Source organism: Mustelus asterias, chromosome 1 (genome assembly GCF_964213995.1).
Source record: "Mustelus asterias chromosome 1, sMusAst1.hap1.1, whole genome shotgun sequence".
NCBI lineage: Eukaryota > Metazoa > Chordata > Chondrichthyes > Carcharhiniformes > Triakidae > Mustelus > Mustelus asterias.
This window is the reverse complement of record NC_135801.1, coordinates 145,478,160-145,499,442: the sequence shown is the minus strand read 5'-3', so window position 1 is coordinate 145,499,442 and position 21,283 is coordinate 145,478,160. Positions and strand designations below refer to the sequence as shown.

The 21,283-nt window shown below is 46.1% G+C and overlaps 1 long non-coding RNA gene across 1 annotated transcript in view; it reads left to right on the top strand.

Moving 5' to 3' along the window:
* The window catches only part of LOC144501215 (uncharacterized), a 92,168-nt gene that overhangs the window by 35,687 nt on the left and 35,198 nt on the right, over positions 1 to 21,283 (top strand). Inside the window, exon 2 of the long non-coding RNA XR_013499074.1 lies at positions 21,001 to 21,145. This is a non-coding gene — a long non-coding RNA (uncharacterized LOC144501215). The remainder of the gene's footprint in view (positions 1 to 21,000; positions 21,146 to 21,283) is intronic.

The following is a 21,283-nucleotide window of genomic DNA, read 5'->3' as shown; positions in this document are numbered from 1 at the left end:
GTGGAGAAACAAAGACTACCACTGGGGACTTGACAAATGGTACATTACGTATTTTAGAAGGTTGACCAACTTAAATGGATTCTTCCATAGAATTCCTACAGCGCAGAAGGAAGCCATTAGACCCATGCGCCTGCACCAACTCTCCAAAAGAGCATCTTAACCAGGTCCACCCCCAGTGCCCTATCCCCATAACCCCTTGCATTTACCATGGCTAATCCATCTAATCCATATATCCTTGGACATTAAGGACACGATCTTACCGCCGGTTCACACCACGCTCCCACTGCAATGAAGGCGGAGAGTTTGGCAACAAGCCAAATCTCTGTTCACGGCCCACAGGCAGTGTCCCAGAGTGCGAGCTGTGGAAAAAGAGTTGCAGCCCGGGGCCGGGGTGCGGGTGGGGGATGGGGGGGCGGGGGGGGGGGGAATGGCAGGGTGCAGGACCAGCAGGAACTGCAAGGCAGAAGGGTTTGCTGAAGACCTGCAGCCAGAGTTTCCATGCAGTCCTCTTGATAACTGGACATGTCTGAGGTTCAGTGCTGAAGGAGGCTCCATTTCTCTGGAGATATTGTGAACTCTGCACGGCAGCACAGTGGTTAGCACTGGTGCCTCACAGGGACCTGGGTTCAATCCCAGCCTCGGGTCACTGTCTGTGTGGAGCTTGCACGTTCTCCCCAAGTCTGTGTGGGTTTCCTCCGGACGCTCCAGTTTCCTACCACTCTCCAAAGATGGGTGGGTTAAGTTGATTGGCCATGAAAATTTGCCCCTTTGTGTCAGCGGGACTAGCAAGGTAAATACATGGGGTTACGGGATAGGACCTGGGTGGAATTGTTTTTGGTGAATGGACTTAATGGCCTCCTTCTGGGTGGAATTGTTGTCGGTGCAGGCTCGATGGGCTGAATGGCCTCCTTCTGCCCTGTACGGATTCTATGATTCTTTGTTTGCCAGGTGATTGGCTCAGAGATCACCTCAAACCGGGCCATCCCCGGCCTCTGGTTGTTCAGGTTCCAGTGGTCCTGAATTTTTTTACCTCCAGTTTCTTCGAGGACTCGGAGGGAGATCTATGTGATATTTCCCAATCTACTGCCCACAGCTGAGTGAAGCTGGTCAGTGACCCTTTGTTCAGAGAGGTCAGTCACTTTCTTCACTTCCAGACTGACAAAGTCAGTCAGGCTGAGCGAGCGAGAGGCTTCACTGCCATTGCTGGGTTTTCCCAGCTCCAAAGTCAGAGATTACACACATGAGGGCGCAAAGCTGCCAATGGGTGAACCTGGTGCTTTCATCAACAGGGAGAGGTTCCACTCCCTGAACGTCCAGCTTGTTTGCGACAAGACTCAGATATTGCAGGTCTGTACCAGGTACCCTGACAGCTGCCATGATGCCTATATCGTCCGACACTCCCAGATGCCAAGGCTCTTTGTCGTACCAGTTCTGGTGAATGGTTGGCACCTCGGGGATAAAGGCTATTACTGTAAAGGTAGCTCATGACGCCACTTAGACACACAAGGACAGAAATGGAGGAGAGCTACAAGCAAAGTCATGCTTGTATAAGGGCAGTAATTGAGAGGACCATGGGGCTACTGAAGATGAGGTTTCGCTGCCTGGACTGTTCAGGGGGAGCACTTCACTATCCTCCAAAGCACGTCTCACTTATTGTTGTAGTCTGCAGTGCTCTGCACGATCTGGCTCTGTAAAGGGAGGATTGATTGGAGGATGAAGACAGTGATATTGCTTCACAGGTCGCAGAAGATGACTCAAGTGATCCAGAATGAGAAGATGGATTTTTTTTTCACTCATTCTTGGGATGTGGGCATCACTGGCTGTGCCAGCATTTACTGTTCATCCCTAATTGTCCTTGTCCTCACTTTCAAGCCGTGCCTTAGAGGTCCAGCTAAAATAACGGAGAATCAAGGCCTGCCTGGTCTCCCTGCCTCCCAAAACTAAAAAATTCATCTGCAGTTTTCCAAATATGCAGGCGGAGGTCTTCATTATGGGAGACCCATATTGTAAAATTAGTGTACGCTTAGTTGTGCAGTGACAAAGATGCTCTTAAAATGGGAGTCATTTATTACTACAATGTCTGGATCATCTGTCAGAGGATAACTGACAGGAGGTGAAAGGGCCTCAATAAATAACATCATGCTAACTATTGCCACTACTTCACACAGAAGAGTTGATTCTGTGCCCTCAGTGATGAAGCTGATTGACAAGGAGTCCAGCTCAAAGAACTGGGGTTATAATGCTGCAGTCCAATGCCCAATCTGTCTGCCATTCAGATGTGGATTCCCCACTTATATTTTCTGCTGGGCTCCATTAGTGTCTTGTTGGTGCTACAAATGACCATAAGATACAGGAGCAGAATTAGGCCCGTCGGCCCATCGAGTCTGCTCTCACATTCAATCCTGGCTGATAAGTTTCTCAACCCCATTCTCCTGCTTTTTTCCCATAACTCCTGATCCCTTAACCAATCAAAAACGTATCTATGTTTTAAATGCACTCAATGACCTGGCCTCCACAGCCTTCTGTGGCAATGAATTCCACAGATTCACCACCCTCTGGCTGAAGATATTCCTCCTCATCTCAATTCTAAAAGGTCGTCCCTTTACTCTGATGCTGTGCCCTCAGGTCCCAGTCTCTCCTACAAGTGGAAACATCTTCCCCAAGTCCACTCTATCCAGGCCATTCATTATTCTGTAAGTTTCAGTGAGATCCCCCCTAATTTTTCTATACTCCATCGAGTACAGACCCAGAGTCCTCAGACGCTTCTCAATGGACAGGAGTCTTGAGAAAAGAGAAGACTATTGACTGACCTGATAGGGGTCTTTATGATAACAAATGGGCTTTATATGGTGGACGTAAAGAAATGCTTCCACTTGTAAGGCAGCCAAAAGCTAGAAGTCATAACTATAAGGTAGCTATTAATAAATCCAGTCGGTAACGATTAATAAATTCAGCAGAAATGTCTTTACCTAATGACGTTGATTGCGCTACCCATTGGAATAGTTGAGGCAAATTACACTGATGCATTACAAGCGAAACTAGATAAGCACACAAGAGAGAAGAGAAGGATATTCAGACGGGGTTAAATGAAGGAAGGTGGTGGGACAAAGGAGCATAATGTGGAGCATAAATGCTGACATAGATCAGTTGGGCCAAATGGTCTGCACACTCAAGCACTCAATGTAACCTCTGAGGAAACTAAAGGTCCATGTGATGTTGGATTCTATTTTTGACAGATTCTGTTTGTTTAATATTTTAAATTGGTGTTGTTCTTTGCTGTCCTGGGTCCTCTTTTCCACTCATATTTTAGTACAATGGAGAAAACCTGCAGGAATCTGAAAAATATCGACACGCGATACAATGAGGGGAAGGGATACAAGCTGGGAATCTCTGAATCAATCTGTGAGGTTATGGAAAAATGTAACCACTGCAGCCGGATGCCCATTGCCAGCTGAATTACAATTTTGTTAGGCTGCAGGTAAGACTGGTGGCCAGTTAAGGGATTTATGGTTCTAATCTTGTCTGTTGTGCTAAGAAATTCCATAGAGAAATCAAGGCTTAAAAAGTGTGACAGTACTCCACAACTGGTTAGTCAGTTCAACATTAATTTCAGACGTAGGCTTCACACCAACATGTTCCTCTAACTGGTATACTGATTACACCATGATGTCTGCAGCAGGCATTAATTAGGGGCTTTCTGGTACTTACTCATATGTGCAAATTTGTATGTGTGAACAGGTTACATGCCAATTCTTTTAAGAAGGTGCGCAGTCAATTAATGAAGATGATTCGAGAAGGCCAATTCTACAAGGGTTAGCCGATGTACTGAGTGCTGCATTCTGGAACAAACACATTCTTCCGTGAGGCTGTGCCATCAGCCTGTACCAGCCTCAATGTAGTTTTCAGATCACATTAATGACGATTATTCACTGGCAGAGGTCGCATAATCCAGCTCTCCCATATAAAGCTGCTGGCTTGCAAAAGTAGGTTTGAAAAAACTGTTTTAATTTTTTTTAAATGACAACTTGTATTAAAATAGTGGCTTTAACACAGTAATACATCCCAAAATACTTCACAGTAATTCAGTAAAACAACCCGAGGTACCTCACAGTGACTTCGTAAAACATCGCGAGGTATTTCGCAGTAACTCAGTGAAACATCCCGAGGTACTTCACAGTAACTCAGTAAAACATATCGAGGTACTTCACAGTAACTCAGTAAAACATATCGAGGTACTTCACAGTAACTCAGTAAAACATATCGAGGTACTTCACAGTAACTCAGTAAAACATATCGAGGTACTTCACAGTAACTCAGTAAAACATATCGAGGTACTTCACAGTAACTCAGTAAAACATATCGAGGTACTTCACAGTAACTCAGTAAAACATGACAAGGTACTTCACGGTAACTCAGTCAAACACCCCGAGGTACTTCACAGTAACTCAGTAAAACATGACAAGGTACTTCACGGTAACTCAGTCAAACACCCCGAGGTACTTCACAGTAACTCAGTAAAACATCCCAAGGTACTTCACAATAACACAGTAAAACATCCCGAGGTACTTCACAGTAACTCAGTGAAACATCCCGAGGTACTTCACTATAACTCAGTAAAACATCCCAATGTACTTCACAGTAACTCAGTAAAACATCCCGAGGTACTTCACAGTAACTCAGTAAAACATCCCGAGGTACTTCACAGTAACTCAGTAAAACATCCCGAGGTACTTCACAGTAACTCAGTAAAACATCCCGAGATACTTCACAGTAACTCAGTAAAACATCCCGATGTACTTCACAGTAACTCAGTCAAACACCCCGAGGTACTTCACAGTAACTCAGTAAAACATCCCGAGGTACTTCACAGTAACTCAGTAAAACACCCCGAGGTACTTCACAATAACTCAGTAAAACATCCCGAGGTACTTCACAGTAACTCAGTAAAACATCCCGAGATACTTCACAGTAACTCAGTAAAACGTCCCGAGGTACTTCACAGTAACTCAGTAAAACGTCCCGAGGTACTTCACAATAACTCAGTCAAACATCCCGAGGTACTTCACAGTAACTCAGTAAAACATCCCGAGGTACTTCACAGAAACTCAGTAAAACATCCCAAGGTACTTCACAGTAACTCAGTAAAACATCCCGAGGTACTTCACAGTAACGCAGTACAATATCCCAAGGTACCTCACAGTATCTCAGTAAAACATCCCGAGGTACTTCACAGTAACTCAGTGAAACATCCCCAGGTACCTCACAGTAACTCAGTAAAACATCCCCAGGTACTTCACAGTAACTCAGTAAAACATCATGAGATACTTCACAGTGGCTAATAGAATAGAAATGCGACACATGCACGATATTAGTTCATGTGACCAAAAGCATTGTCAATGAAGTCTGTTTTATGGAGTGTCTTAAAGGAGGAAAGCAAGATGGAGAGGCTGATAGTTTTCTGGAAGGATTTCCAGAGCTTAGGGTCCGAAGGGATGGCCGTGAATGGTGGGATGATTAAAATTTACGATGATCCTGAGGCCAGAGTTAGCGGAAGGCCGGTATCTCAGAGCGAGGGAATGGCGACATCACTAGGCTGTGTGTTGACCCCAGTTGCCTGCTGTGGAGCTGAAATTTCCAATGGTGCTGTGAGTTTGAGCGGGGAAGAGGAAAAATTTACAAGAGTTTCCGCAACTGATTATCAGGTGACCCCAGCTGAAAAAAACACCCGACATGAATGTTGGCTGAGGACAGCTTTAAGCTTGTCTATGATTCCCCACACAGTAAAAAAACACTCACTAAATGCACACATGAATAATGACTGCTGGGATGAGATACTCAAGGCAGCAAAATCTGCGGAAGAGAATTGAGTCAGTGTGTCTTTCGGCAAAGATGGGTATATTGGAGAAAAAAAAGATAAAAACTAATTGTCAATGTATTATGACATCCAGGCAATGAACTATACAGTGAAAGGACACCAGTAAACTTGATCCCCAGTTCAATACATGTTGTGCGTCTGAGATAATGTCCAATATTTGACAATCATTCAAAATCAATGGAATATATTAATAGCAAGTTGTATAGTTTAACCCCTAAAACATGTCAAATGCAATAAAAGGGGCACTGACACATATTGATTTTTTTTTTGTATTTTTGCAATGCAGTTTTATTGGATGTAACATTTAATGAGGAAATGCTTTGTTTAACAAAATGCAAAAAGAAAAGAGCACTTATCCAAATGTGATATACTTTTGACTTGGTTCAGAATGTTATCTGCTTCGTAGCTTACAGCAGCACGGGTTACATTTTCCAGCAATGCTTAAAATTAGTGAGAAAAATTGGATACATGGAAGTTAATGACTAACTGTTGGTGTAATAAAAGGCAGCAAATCAATCAATCAGATGTCATAGCAATATCCTTTTTTAAATTAATTTATGGGATGTGGGCACGGCTGGGTAGCCATGATGTGGAGATGCCGGCATTGGACTTGCCTGGGCTTGCAAAATCTCACTAACTGTTCTGGCTGCAGACAATACACATCTCTTTACCTTGTGCTTAACGCTCTCTCCACTCACATTGTCTGCACCTTTAAGACTTGATTACCTGAAAAGACTCGCATTCCAACCATTATCTTGTAAATTGAGTTTGTATCTATATATGCCCTGTTTGTGAACAGAACTCCCACTCACCTGATGAAGCTTGTGGCTTGTGCTATCAAATAAACCTGTTGTACTTTAACCTGGTGTTGTGAGACTTCTTACGTGTCTGGGTAGGCCAGCATTCATTGCCCATTCCTAATTGCCCTTCAGAAGGTGGTGGTGAGCTGCCTACTTGAACCGTTGCAGCTCCTAAGGTGTAGTTACACCCACCAAGCTGTTTGATTGCTGCCTTAAGTTCACAAATACTGTTTGGTCCTTTCTACATCTCCTGTTGCAGGGGTTCATGTTAGATGAATTCTGATCCAGTTTTGCTGGGAATAATTTGCCAGTCGCTATTGCCAAGCATGGCTTTATATGACAGCTTGCCTAATTTATTGATAGCACTCCCATTTTTAAGTTAGGAGACAGTGGATTTGAGGACCTCAGCAGGACTTGAGACATAATATAAAATTATGCTCTACAGGCAGAACTAAGGGAGTGCTGCCATGCTAGAAGTCCTTAAGCTGAGACACAAAACGAGGCCCCATTTGTTTTACTTGCATGGTACAGGCAGATCTTTTAGCTGTTCAAAGGTGAGCAGGCAGTACCATTGTTCTCTGGCAATATATCCATGAATACACATTCTACATTTTCCCCATTTTAGTTGGGATAATCCATTCTCGGATGCAAAGAACAATGTTGAAACAGAATACTGAATATTTAAATTGCAAAAAGCATGAACTTGGGCCACAAAACCTGTTGGTGCAAGGGACTCTCAGGTGTGTCAACCTCTGTGGCAGTTGGTGGTACAGGTTCGGGTACCTGTAACAAATTACATTGGTTTCTGACACACAGGGCACCACCTAAGGTGACAACATAACTGTTTGGTTGAGGCTATAGCTATGAACCACTGCCAGTTTGTCATAGCTGTGTGTGGTTTGCTTACAGACTATCTGGCCCAGTTCCAGATTGCAGAGTCTGCGGGCATTACGGTTATAGTATCTTCTCTCTCTTTGTTGCTATTTTATGACGGCTTCTCTCATGTTCACTTCCACTTTAGGTTGCAAGAGGGCCTTGGCGACAGGTCCTGATGCATCTGGAGAACATTCCCTGTGCTGGCGAGAGCAGACCCTCTCTTGGCAGATTACACAGACTAAGAAATGCAGCTTAGAAATCTGTGTCATCAGAGAGGCATTTTTCAAGGAGGCGCTTTGCCGAATGCTCTGCCAATCCATTCAATTGTGGATAAAGGAGGCTGCTTGTAATAAGTTGTGTTTATAATGTCCTTGAACTCTCTGGAGACAAAACGCCGGGTGTTGTCCATCATTGTGGAATGCCATATGCAGCAAAATGTCTCTGCAGCTTTCCAATTCCTGTGGTGCTCTTCATACTTCAACTTCATACCACCCTGAGAATAAATCAGCAAGGACCAGATGTTGTCTCCCATTCCACTCGAATATATCTGCTGCAGTGAGTGACCATGAAAGGCTCTGGGACCTCACGGAGGTGCAGTGGTTCTCTGGTTTGATGAAACTTGAGTGCATTGCATGCTGCACATCTGGACACTTTCCTCTCTATATCAACGTACAATGAGGACCAGTTACTTTGCCCTACATTGTTTCTTCCACCCTGGGTGTCCTAGTTGAGTTGCTGGGTGTAATACTTCTGCAGAGAGCTGGGGATGATGAACCTCTGGCCACTCATTATCAGTCCGTCTTGCACGGTTAATTCCTCTCGCACAGCGTAAAGAGTATGGAGCTCATGGGGAAGCTCTTTTGATGTTGTGGGCCATTCTTTAACAATGAAGTCATGGAGGTGCCTGCATGCGTGATCCGCTTGTAGGACAGATTTGAGTTCCTCAATTCTATGGGACAAAAACATTGGAATCGTCACAATGTCCTCCTCATGATCAGCATGCACAGTGGTGAGTGAGTAAACACTGGAGACGACATTGGTGAGGTATAGCTCCTTACCGTGCTTATAGATCACATTGAGGTTGTAGCGTTGGAGCTTGAGCATCATCTACTGCAGGCATGGTAATGCAACGCAGAGAAGTGTTTTGAGGATGGTGATGAGTGGCTGGTGATCAGTTTCAACATTGGCAGGGCAGCCATAGACAAAATCATAGAATTTCTGATATATGAAGACTTCTTGATCTTGGCATAGTGAATTTCTGTGTCAGTGAGGGCCCTTGATGCAAAAGCCACTGCTCTTCTGGATGCACAATGCTCGAGGTATCTGCTGATAAAGGTACAGGTGCTCGGATGTCAAAGTATTTTAACACTGGAGGGGTTGACAACAGATCATTGAGATTGTTGAAAGCAGCACTGTGGTACTCTTGCTAATACCAATCTACACCCTAGTGGAGAAGTTAATGGAGAGGTCTAGCTACCTCACTGTAATGGGAAATGAACGTTAATAGATAATTCATCATGCAAGGAAACACTGCAGGGCATGCTTATCCTCAGGAGTGGATATTTGCCTTAGAGCCGTTGTCTTATCTGGGTCTGGCTTCACAACATTGGCTGTAAACAGGTGGCCTTTGCAGGGGTTCTGGCTGATCCTGAATCTGCTGTTTCAGGCAAGGACCAACAGCTATGGAGCTGTTTCAGGCAAGGACCAAGCGCAGACATGCATCATGTTCTTCCATTGTACAACCCCAGACAAAGATGTCATCAACGATAGTTTCCATAAGGTTAGTCTGCAAAGAGCTGTTCCATAGGGCATTAGAGGACCTCACTACCTGTGAAGATATTGCCAACCGGGGACATGAACGTAGTGAGCTTTGAAGATTCTTCATCCAGTGGGGTTTGCCAAATAGAACATAGAACATAGAACATAGAACATTACAGCGCAGAACAGGCCCTTCGGCCCACGATGTTGCACCGACCAGTTAAAAAAAAAAACCTAAACCAATTTCTTTTCGTCCATGAACCTATCTACGGATCTCTTAAACGCCCCCAAACTAGGCGCATTTACTACTGATGCTGGCAGGGCATTCCAATCCCTCACCACCCTCTGGGTAAAGAACCTACCCCTGACATCGGTTCTATAACTACCCCCCCTCAATTTAAAGCCATGCCCCCTCGTGCTGGATTTCTCCATCAGAGGAAAAAGGCTATCACTATCCACCCTATCTAAACCTCTAATCATCTTATATGTTTCAATAAGATCCCCTCTTAGCCGCCGCCTTTCCAGCGAAAACAATCCCAAATCCCTCAGCCTCTCCTCATAGGATCTCCCCTCCATACCAGGCAACATCCTGGTAAACCTCCTCTGCACCCTCTCCAAAGCCTCCACATCCTTCCTGTAATGTGGGGACCAGAACTGCACACAGTACTCCAAGTGCGGCCGCACCAGAGTTGTGTACAGTTGCAACATAACGCTACGACTCCTAAATTCAATCCCCCTACCAATAAACGCCAAGACACCATATGCCTTCTTAACAACCTTATCTACTTGATTCCCAACTTTCAGGGATCTATGCACACATACACCTAGATCCCTCTGCTCCTCCACACTATTCAAAGTCCTCCCGTTAGCCCTATACTCAACACATCTGTTATTCCTACCAAAGTGAATTACCTCACACTTCTCCGCATTAAACTCCATCCGCCACCTCTCGGCCCAACTTTGCAACCTGTCTAAGTCTTCCTGCAAACTACGACACCCTTCCTCACTGTCTACCACACCACCGACTTTGGTGTCATCAGCAAATTTGCTAATCCACCCAACTATACCCTCATCCAGATCATTAATAAATATTACAAACAGCAGTGGCCCCAAAACAGATCCCTGAGGTACACCACTTGTAACCGCACTCCATGATGAATATTTACTATCAACCACCACCCTCTGTTTCCTATCCGCTAGCCAATTCCTGATCCAATTTCCTAGATCACCCCCAATCCCATACATCTGCATTTTCTGCAGAAGCCTACCATGGTGAACCTTATCAAACGCCTTACTAAAATCCATATATACCACGTCCACTGCCTTGCCCCCATCCACCTCCTTGGTCACTTTCTCAAAAAACTCAATAAGGTTAGTAAGGCACGACCTACCTGCCACAAAACCATGCTGACTATCACCTATCAATTCATTACTCTCCAAATAACTATAAATCCTATCCCTTATAATTTTTTCCAACATCTTGCCGACAACAGAAGTGAGACTCACCGGTCTATAATTCCCGGGGAAGTCTCTGTTCCCCTTCTTAAACAATGGGACAACATTCGCTAACCTCCAATCTTCTGGTACTATACCAGAGGCCAACGACGACCTGAAGATCAGAGCCAGAGGCTCTGCAATCACTTCTCTTGCCTCCCAGAGAATCCTTGGATAAATCCCATCCGGACCAGGGGATTTATCTATTTTCAGACCCTCCAGAATATCCTGCACATCCTCCTTATCAACTGTAATACTGTCTATTCTACTCCCTTGCAACCCAGTGTCCTCCTCAGCTATATTCATGTCCCCTTGCGTGAACACCGAAGAGAAATATTGGTTCAATGCTTCACCAATCTCCTCCGGTTCCACACATAACTTCCCTCTGCCATCTATAACTGGCCCTAAACTTGCCCTAACCAACCTTCTGTTCTTGACATACCTATAGAACGCCTTAGGATTCTCTTTAACCCTATCCGCCAAAGTCTTCTCATGTCCCCTTTTAGCCCTTCTAAGCTCGCTCTTCAACTCCCTCTTAGCCAATCTAAAGCTTTCTAGTGCACTACCCGAGTGCTCACGTCTCATCCGAACATAAGCCTCCTTTTTCTTTTTAACCAACAAATAAACTTTTTTGGTGCACCACGGTTCCCTAGCCCTACCAATTCCTCCTTGCCTGACAGGGACATACCTATCACAGACTCGCAGTAGCTGCTCCTTGAAAAAACTCCACATGTCGGACGTTCCCAGTCCCTGTAATCTCCTAGTCCAACCTATGTTTCCTAATTCTCTCCTAATAGCCTCATAATTACCCTTCCCCCAGCTAAAACCACTGGCCCGAGGTTCATGCCTATCCCTTTCCATCACTAAGGTGAACGTAACCGAATTGTGGTCACTATCACCAAAATGCACACCAACTTCCAAGTCTAGCACCTGGTCTGGCTCATTTCCCAGCACCAGATCCAATATAGCCTCACCTCTAGTTGGCCTGTCTACATACTGAGTCAAAAAACCTTCCTGCACGCTTTGAACAAAAACTGACCCCTCTAACGAGCTAGAGCTATAACAATTCCAGTCAATATTAGTCAAGTTAAAATCCCCCATAACAATTGCCCTATTACTTTCACTCCTAAGCAGGATTGACTCCGCAATCCTTTCCTCAACCTCTCTAGAACTTTTAGGAGGTCTATAAAAGACTCCCAACAGGGTGACCTCTCCTCTCCTATTTCTAATCTCCGCCCATACTACCTCAACAGAAATTCCGCACTTTACATCCAGGATGATGAAAATCTCAGTTTTGGGCATGTCATCTATGATGTGTTCAACTGTCTTCATAGGATGGTGAGGTCTCAGAAATGCTTCATTTAGGTGAACTGAGTCAATGCAGAATTTGACTGAGTCACCTCTCTTTATCGCAGCTTTGCAGAAACCCACTCTGCGGCCTGATCTATGACACCCAGTCTTGTCATTCTATCCAATTCATCAACTACGTTCTGTTTCATGGGAAAGGGTACTCTTCTTGGAGCACAGACCATGGGTGTTACGGAGTTGTCCAGCTTCATGTGACATATGACGGGCAATTTCCCAATAATATCACAGCTGAACAGGTCTTGTATTCCCGCATCTCTGGGGCTTGGTGCTGTCGGATGTGTACTTCCGGTCCAAGGTGGATGAGCCCCAGTGTCCTGGAGACCCAGCAGTGGTTTGACACCCTGGTTGACTACGTGGAACTGGAACTTGCCCTGTGTGCAGTGCAGGGTGATTACACTTTCTGTGCATATGTGATGCACCATCAATTTACGAGGATCCAGTGAGTGAGTGAAATACAACAGGCTTTTAATCGCAAAGAACTGGAACACACCCTTGTAGTCAGCCTGGCCCAGACTGAGGCAGAGGGGAGGAACCGTTACCTTTATACCTCGATCAGGTGGAAAGGGAGGAGTCTCGGGTCAGGCGCAGCAAGGGTGTGTCCAGGCATACAACATGTAGTTACAGTGGGTCACCACATTCACCCCCTGTTTAAAGAAAAGAGTCTGGCGGGGGTGAGATGGGTGGAACAATATATACAAAGGCACGAAATATATACAAAAGTCATGGCTGAAGTAAGACGTTGACCCCTCACAGGTTCAGCCTGTCGGGCGGTTTGATCCGTCGCTGTGACCGCCATAGTACCGGTTGTGGTGTTGTTTCAGATGGCAGGGAGAAACCGCTCGAGTCCGCCGTCGTCCCTTCTGGTCGGGTACTGCGTGGTGACTCCGGGAGCTCAGGCGAGCTGCATACAGGGGACAAAGAAGTAAGCGGACCTGGTGCTACCTGAACAACAAAGAGGTCTAGGGATGTGGGGTCTAGGGATGTAGGATGGGGGGTCATAGTGGGCTCCGGGGCACCCGCAGGCGCCAGGTCCCGGATAGAGACCGTGTCCTCCCGCCCATCGGGGTATGCCACATAGGCATATTGGGGGTTGGCGTGGAGGAGCTGGACCCTTTCGACCAGGGGGTCCGACTTATGGGGCCGCACATGCCTCCGGAGCAGAACAGGGCCTGGGTACGTCAGCCACGACGGTAATGAGATCCCCGAGGAGGACTTCCTAGGGAAAGTAAACATCCGCTCATGAGGAGTGGCATTGGTAGCCGTACACAGGAGTGACCTAATTGAGTGCAGTGCATCAGGGAGGACCTCTTGCCAGCGGGTGACTAGAAGACCTTTAGACCGTAGCGCTAGTAAAACGGCCTTCCAGACTGTCGCATTCTCCCTCTCTACCTGTCCGTTTCCCCTGGGGTTGTAGCTGGTAGCCCTACTCGAGGCTATGCCTTTGGAGAGCAGGTACTGACGCAGCTCATCACTCATGAAGGAGGATCCCCGGTCGCTATGGATGTAGCTAGGGAAACCGAACAGGGTGAAGAGGCCGTGCAGGGCCCTGACGACCGTGGCTGAAGTCATATCCGGGCAGGGAATGGCAAAAGGGAATCGGGAGTACTCATCTATAATGTTGAGTAAATAGATGTTGCGGTCAGAAGAAGGAAGGGGCCCTTTGAAATCAATGCTGAGGCATTCAAAGGGGCGGGTGACTTTGATGAGGTGTGCCCTGTCCGGCCGATAGAAGTGTGGCTTACACTCCGCGCAGACCGGGCAGTGTCTGGTTATAGACCGGACGTCCTCAACAGAATAGAGCAAGTTACGGGCTTTAATAAAATGGTAGAGTCTTGTGACTCCCGGGTGACAGAGGTCATTGTGGAGAGTCTGTAGCTGGTTCACTTGTGCGCTGGCACATGTTCCGCGAGACAGAGCGTCCGGAGGCTCATTGAGCTTCCCGGGCCGGTGTAAGATATCATAATTGTAGGTGGAGAGCTCAATCCTCCACCTCAGTATCTTATCATTCTTAATCTTGCCCCTCTGCGCGTTGTTGAACATAAAAGCCACCGAACGTTGGTCCGTGAGCAAAGTGAACCGTCGGCCAGCTAAGTAGTGGCGCCAGTGTCGCACTGCTTCGATGATGGCCTGAGCCTCCTTCTCGACTGAGGAGTGTCGAATTTCCAAGCCTTGGAGGGTTCGTGAAAAGAAGGCCACGGGTCTGCCCGCCTGGTTAAGGGTGGCGGCCAGGGCAAAGTCAGACGCATCACTCTCCACCTGGAAGGGGATTGACTCATCCACGGCGTGCATCGTGGCCTTCGCGATGTCCGCTTTGATGCGGTCGAAGGCCAAGCGGGCCTCTCCCGACAGGGGAAAAAGGGTGGATTTGATAAGTGGACGGGCCTTATCTGCATAATTAGGGACCCACTGGGCGTAGTATGAGAAGAAGCCCAGGCATCTCCTCAGTGCTTTGAGATTGGTGGGAAGGGAAAGTTCCAGGAGCGGACGCATGCGGTCAGGATCGGGGCCGATGACCCCGTTTTCCACCACATACCCCAGGATGGCGAGGCGGTGAGTGCGGAAGATACACTTCTCCTTATTGTAGGTCAGGTTAAGGAGAGCGGCCGTGTGGAGGAATTTATTGAGGTTTGCGTCGTGGTCCTGCTGATCATGGCCGCAGATGGTGACGCTATCCAGGTATGGGAAGGTGGCCCGCAGCCCATTCTGGTCCACCATTAGGTCCATCTCACGCTGGAAAACCGAGACCCCGTTGGTGACGCCGAAGGGGACCCTAAGGAAGTGATAGAGGTGGCCATCCGCCTCGAAAGCCGTATATTTGTGGTCCTCCAGGTGGATGGGGAGCTGGTGGTAGGCCGATTTAAGGTCAATAGTGGAGAACACCCGGTATTGCGCAATCCGATTGACCATGCCAGATATGCGCGGAAGGGGATATGCGTCCAGCTGCGTGTACCGATTGATGGTCTGACTGTAATCGATGACCATACGGTGTTTCTCCCCAGTTTTGACCACCACCACTTGTGCTCTCCAGGGGCTAGTACTAGCCTCAATGATCCCTTCCTTCAGGAGCCGCACCCAGAGCAGAACACCTCCCTAGCCAGGCAGCGTTGTCGGGGGTGCTTCCCCAGGCCGCAAAAATAACACTTCGGACCTGCAACAGCCGCAGCAGTCGAGTCATTGGTGGGGCGTGGTGTGGCGTAACTCTGTGGCCCTCCTAGATACTGGGGTGACAGCGGCCGTGGTGCCCACGATGCAACCGCGTGGTCAGGTGCATAAGCCTCGGGGTTACGGGAGGCCACCTCTAAAGATTCAGCGAGCGCCACTGTTTTCGGGAGGTCCAGCCCACCCTGCTCCAGCAGTCGCTGCCGAATGTAATTGGACGTGATGCCCGAAACATAGGCATCGCGGATTAAGTCCTCCGTGTACTGCACGGCGGATACAGCCTTGCAATTACAGGCCCTGCCGAGTACCCGTAGTTCGCGGAGAAATTATGCACTCGATTCTCCCGGCCGTTGTCTTTGAGTAGCCAGAAGGTGTCTAGCTTGGACTTCGTTAGTCTGTTTGCTATACTGGCTCTTTAGGAGCTCTAGCGCGTTCTTGTACGTCTCTGCGTCGCGGATGGTGGAATATACACGTCGCTTACCCGGGCGTGGAGCACGTGCAGCTTGTCCGTTTTGGACTGGACGACAGCGGAGGCTTCGAGGAAGGCTTCAAAGCACTTCAGCCAGTGATCGAAGCTGTTGGAAGCTCCCACGGCTCGAGGATCCAGGTCTAACTTGTCGGGCTTCAAAATTTGTTCCATCTTATGAGTTTTGTTTTTCTTTGCGATTAAAATTGATGCACCATCAATTTACGAGGATCCAGTGAGTGAGTGAAATACAACAGGCTTTTAATCGCAAAGAACTGGAACACACCCTTGTAGTCAGCCTGGCCCAGACTGAGGCAGAGGGGAGGAACCGTTACCTTTATACCTCGATCAGGTGGAAAGGGAGGAGTCTCGGGTCAGGTGCAGCAGGGGTGTGTCCAGGCATACAACATGCAGTTACAGTGGGTCACCACAATCTGGTTTATCTGCCACATGCAATGGGATTTATTTTGTTGGTGGAATCTAATGCAGCGCATGGCTTGACTTCCGGCAGAAGCGACTTTGACAATACATTGCATTTGCCCCGGTGTCGACTTTGACTTTATATTTTGCAATGCTGTGACCAATGTTTAACACTGAATATTTCACCTTTATCCTTGATAAAGTCAACACTTTAACAGAAGAATATTTTAAGGTGTTCGATGCTCTGGTTGTTTTGATTTATCTCCAGCTCATTCACTTTGTTCATGTTGAGAATCTTGGAGGGGTAGCCAGCTGCAACATGGCTTGTGGTAGTGGCAAGTTGCTGTGGCTTTGACCTGTAACACTTAGCAAAGTGATTCCATTTGCTACACTTATTGCAACACTTATTAAATGTGCAGCATGTGCTTCTCTTTTGTGGGTGCTGGTCGCTGCCGTTCAGGCGGGGGTGTTCTGTACTGAGAAAACTTCCGTATCTCTCTTTATTTCCTTGGTGTTCCTCTCGGACTACTCATTTAGCATGCAGATACTAATGGTGGATTCTAACATGAGGTTTTTTTTCAGAACAACTGCATCACTGTGTAATCCACACATGGTACGGTCCCTTACAAGTTAATCAATAAGTGTGTTGAACACACACTTTTGTGCCAGAATTTTCAATCTTGAGGGATAAAATTGTAGTGATTCATTGGGTTTCTGGTTAGTGTTGTTAAAAGTGTTGTATTTTTTGAAATATTGTGCGCTACTGCTTTGGCATTATGTACTCTCATGAGGTAATTGTACGTTTTTTAAATTGTATACTGGGGAACTGAAGTGAAAATGCCCTTTTGTGATGCCATGCATATTTTGGCAGCTAATTAGCATAATATATTGCCAGCTGGACATCTGACATTCAAAATAGAAAATGTTAGACATGCTCAACACGTCAGGCAGCATCTGTGGAGAGAGGAACAGAGTTAACGTTTCAGGTCGATGACCTTTCATCACACTAATTTGATTTGATTTATTATTGTCACATAGAACATAGAACATTACAGCGCAGTACAGGCCCTTCGGACTTCGATGTTGCGCCGACCAGTGAAACCAATCTAAAGTCCATCTAACCTACACTATTCCAATATCATCCATATGCTTATCCAATGACCATTTAAATGCCCTTAATGTTGGCGAGTCCACTACTGTTGCAGGCAGGGCATTCCACGCCCTTACTTCTCTCTGAGTGAACAACCTACCTCTGACATCTGTCCTATATCTATCACCCTTCAATTTAAAGCTATGTCCCCTCGTGCTAGCTATCACCATCCGAGGAAAAAGGCTCTCACTATCCACCCTATCTAATCCTCTGATCATCTTGTATGCCTCTATTAAGTCACCTTTTAACCACCTTCTCTCTAATGAAAACAACCTCAAGTCCCTCAGCCTGTATGTATGTATTAACATACAGTGAAAAGTATTGTTTCTTGCGTGCTATATAGACAAAGCGTACTGTTCATAGAGAAGGAAACGAGAGAGTGCAGAATGTAGTGTTACAGTCATAGCTAAGGTGTAGAGGAAGATCAACTTAATGCAAGGCAAGTCCATTCAAAACTCCCATTCAAAGCAGCAGGGAAAAAGCTGTTCTTGAGTCGGTTGGTACGTGACCTCAGACTTTTGTATCTTTTTCCCGATGGAAGAAGGTGGAAGAGAGAATGTCCGGGGTGCGTGAGGTCCTTTATCATGTTGGCTGCTTTGCCGAGGCAGCGGGAAGTATAGACAGAGTCAATGGATAGGAGGCTGGTTTGCGTGATGGATTGGGCTACAGTCATGACCATACTGATACTGCTGATTGTTTGAATGATACCTATGTTGCCAGGCAACACCGTACCTTCAGCAGGCCTTCTTGTAATAACATGGCACACTTCAGACATCGTCAGGAGGCTACAGACTTTGTTGGGACTAAAGGGATTTATTGATAACGAAACTATGTCCAGGAGGTTGCAGCCCTAGGCTGCCTGGAGCAGCGCTCCACCCTTTACATGCCCGCTACATGGCTGCCAGAAGTATTCTAACCAGGAAAGAACATTTTTATTCATTCGTGGGACATGGACGTCACTACCTGGCCAGCATTTATTGCCCATCCCTAGTTGCCCAACGGCAGTTGAGAGTCAGCCACATTGCTGTGGCTCTGGAGTCACATATAGGCCAGACCATGTAGGGACAGCAGATTTCCTTCCCTAAAGGACATTAGTGAATGAGATGGGTTTTTCTGATAATCCACAATGGGTTCATGGTCACCAGTAGATTCTTAATTCCAGATATTTTTTATTGAATTCAAATTCCACCATCTGCCGTGGCGGGATTTGAACCTGGGTTTCCAGACCATCAGCTGAGTTTCTGGATTAATAGTCCAGAGATAGTACCACTAGGCCATCACCTCCCATGAGATGATCATTCTCTCTCAGTTCCCACTGGTCCCTCAAGTCAGGTGACCCACTTCTGCGGTACTGTCTTACAGAGACAGACACCCACATTGAGAACACATCTCTAGCTCAGGTGCTGGAATACTTCTAGCTGCCTTTGTTGTGCAGTTGAAATTCAAGAGGATTTGGCCCCTCCACCCCTTTAAGTAAGCTTTTCCATGCTCACAACCAGCAAATTATGGGCAGCGTAGTGGTACAGTGGTTAGCACTGCTGCTTCACAGTGCCAGAGACCTGGGTTCAATTCCGACCTCGGTTCACTATCTGTGTGGAGTTTGCACGTTGTCTGCGTGGGTTTCCTCTGGGTGCTCCAGTTTCCTCCCATAGTCCAAAGATGTGCAGGTTAGGTTGATTGGCCATGCTAAATTGACCCTTAGTGTCAGAGGATTAGCAAGGTAAATACGTGGGTTTAGGGGATAGGGCCTGGGTGGGATTGTGGTCGGTGCATGCTCGATGGGCTGAATGGTCTCCCTCTGCACTGTAGGGATTCTATTATTCTATGAAATTATCATCTGCAGGCGTTCGTCTTGCCGGTGGTCACTGACATGATAATTAAGCAGAACCTTCAAGAGTCAGACTGGAAAATCAACTTTATTTTAAGTGGAACGGTCTCAGCCATTTCTGAGAGACGTGATAAAATGATAAATAATCCTTCCCTCCCTTCACTCCTCCCTTCCCTTCCCTCCTTTCCTGCCTTCCTTCCCACACTGTGAAAGACAAAATTCCTCAATCAGTACATCCTCACAGTGCATCAAAAACCTAGATTTGGAATTAGGTACTAAATAAACCAACACCCCACAAAACCATGCTGTCTATCTGAAGTATGTTAAGGATGTAGACAATATTGTGGATTTTCTTTACAAAGGCATGACTTTATAGATTTTCAGGGCTATGGGAAAAGAGCAGGGAGTGGTTCCAATTGATAACAATTTCAGAGAGTAAACTCAGACATAATGGGAAGAATAACCTCCTTCCTTGCCGCATTTAAAAAAAATAATTCTATAAAACAGATTTTCCATTCCACAGAGACCGAAGATGTGTCAGATTTAATCCAAAGAATTTGAAGCTGATTTGAATTGGCGTGGTAGGATGTATCTATCGTTCACTAATGAACATTCATCATAATTGTGACATAAAAAAATATAGCTTACATTTAATAAATCTTTATCTACAAGATTGGTTCCTGCCGAACGCCTGAGAACGTGAACTTCTGTTGAGTGAATACTCCCCACAAATGAGGAGAATTTGGTGGCAGGAAGGTTACTCGCTTGTCAGACACAAATTGTAAAGAGAAGCTAAGATAAAGAGATTGATTTGTCTTGACCAATATTTGACTATCGGCCACAATTAATCAGCTCACTAAAATCTGTGCTCGGTGCTCTTCCAGTTATTAATTGAATAGTCATTGCACCCTTAAGGCCTGGTTCTAATGCTGCAGTTGATACTGTCGATGCATTTCCATTAGCTCTTCGGTTTCTGCTTGTGGAACCTCAGTGTGATGTTCATCTTCAACCTCCCAAGTGCACTGTAATTCTCTGGAACAGTACTTACTGCCTGTAATAATATTACATCTCTGTATACTACATGGTCCCTAAGCCAGTTTTTCAATTAAAAAGGGAGCACTGCTCTATTAACCTTTTGGCTGCTAACCACATTTTTCATGTAAACAGTGCACTAAGCTCACAACTATAGTTTAACCCTTTGAGAACTCTTGTAATGTTCAGCAACAGTTTTAAGAAGAAATTCCTTATGTCTGTTATATCTTCAAGGGTGCATTTGTGGAACTAACGTTTGGAGATATCGTTTACTCCAAAACGCCATGTGAATATGTAGGCCGAAATGCAGACCTTGGTTTTAATTTGCATGTTGGGGAAGGTGGAATTTGATAGTGTGGGAGATAGTGGCCTCGTGGCATTGTCACTAACTAGTAACCCAGGAACTCATGACAAGATCTGGGGACCTGGGCTCAAATGCCACCATGACAAATGGTGCAGTTTGTATTCAATAAACATCTGGAATTAAAAGTCTAATGATGACCATTGAACAATTGTCATAAAAACCTACCTGGTTCACTAATGTCCTTTAGGGAAGGAAATCTGCCATCCGTACCTGGTCTGGCCTACATGTGACTCCAGATCCACATCAATGGGGTTGACAAATGCCCCCTGAAATGTAGGGCAGTAGGGATGGGCAATAAATGCTGGCCCAGCCAGTGACGCTCACGTCCCATAAATGAATAAATAAAAGTAATGCTGTGTATCTGTCACTGGCTTTATAACTCAGCTGCCTCATTACAATTTTACTTCCAGGTTTGCAGTTCAATCAGTGGTAATGGGCGTAATGTGGACCCTCATGGTGCGATCGCAACTCCAATCTTTAAAGAGAAATTCCAAACATGTGGTTTGAAGGAGTTCTACCAAAGGGAGGAAGAAACCTGAGGTGGAGACCAAGAAGGTGTGGTTTGAGGTAGAGGAGCATCCCAGCAGCTCCCAGGTGATGAACTTGTTTTAATTCCAGATGTTTATTGAACACAAACTGCACCGTTTGAATTCAGTTCAGAAAACACATTAACGACCCAACAAAAATTGAGTA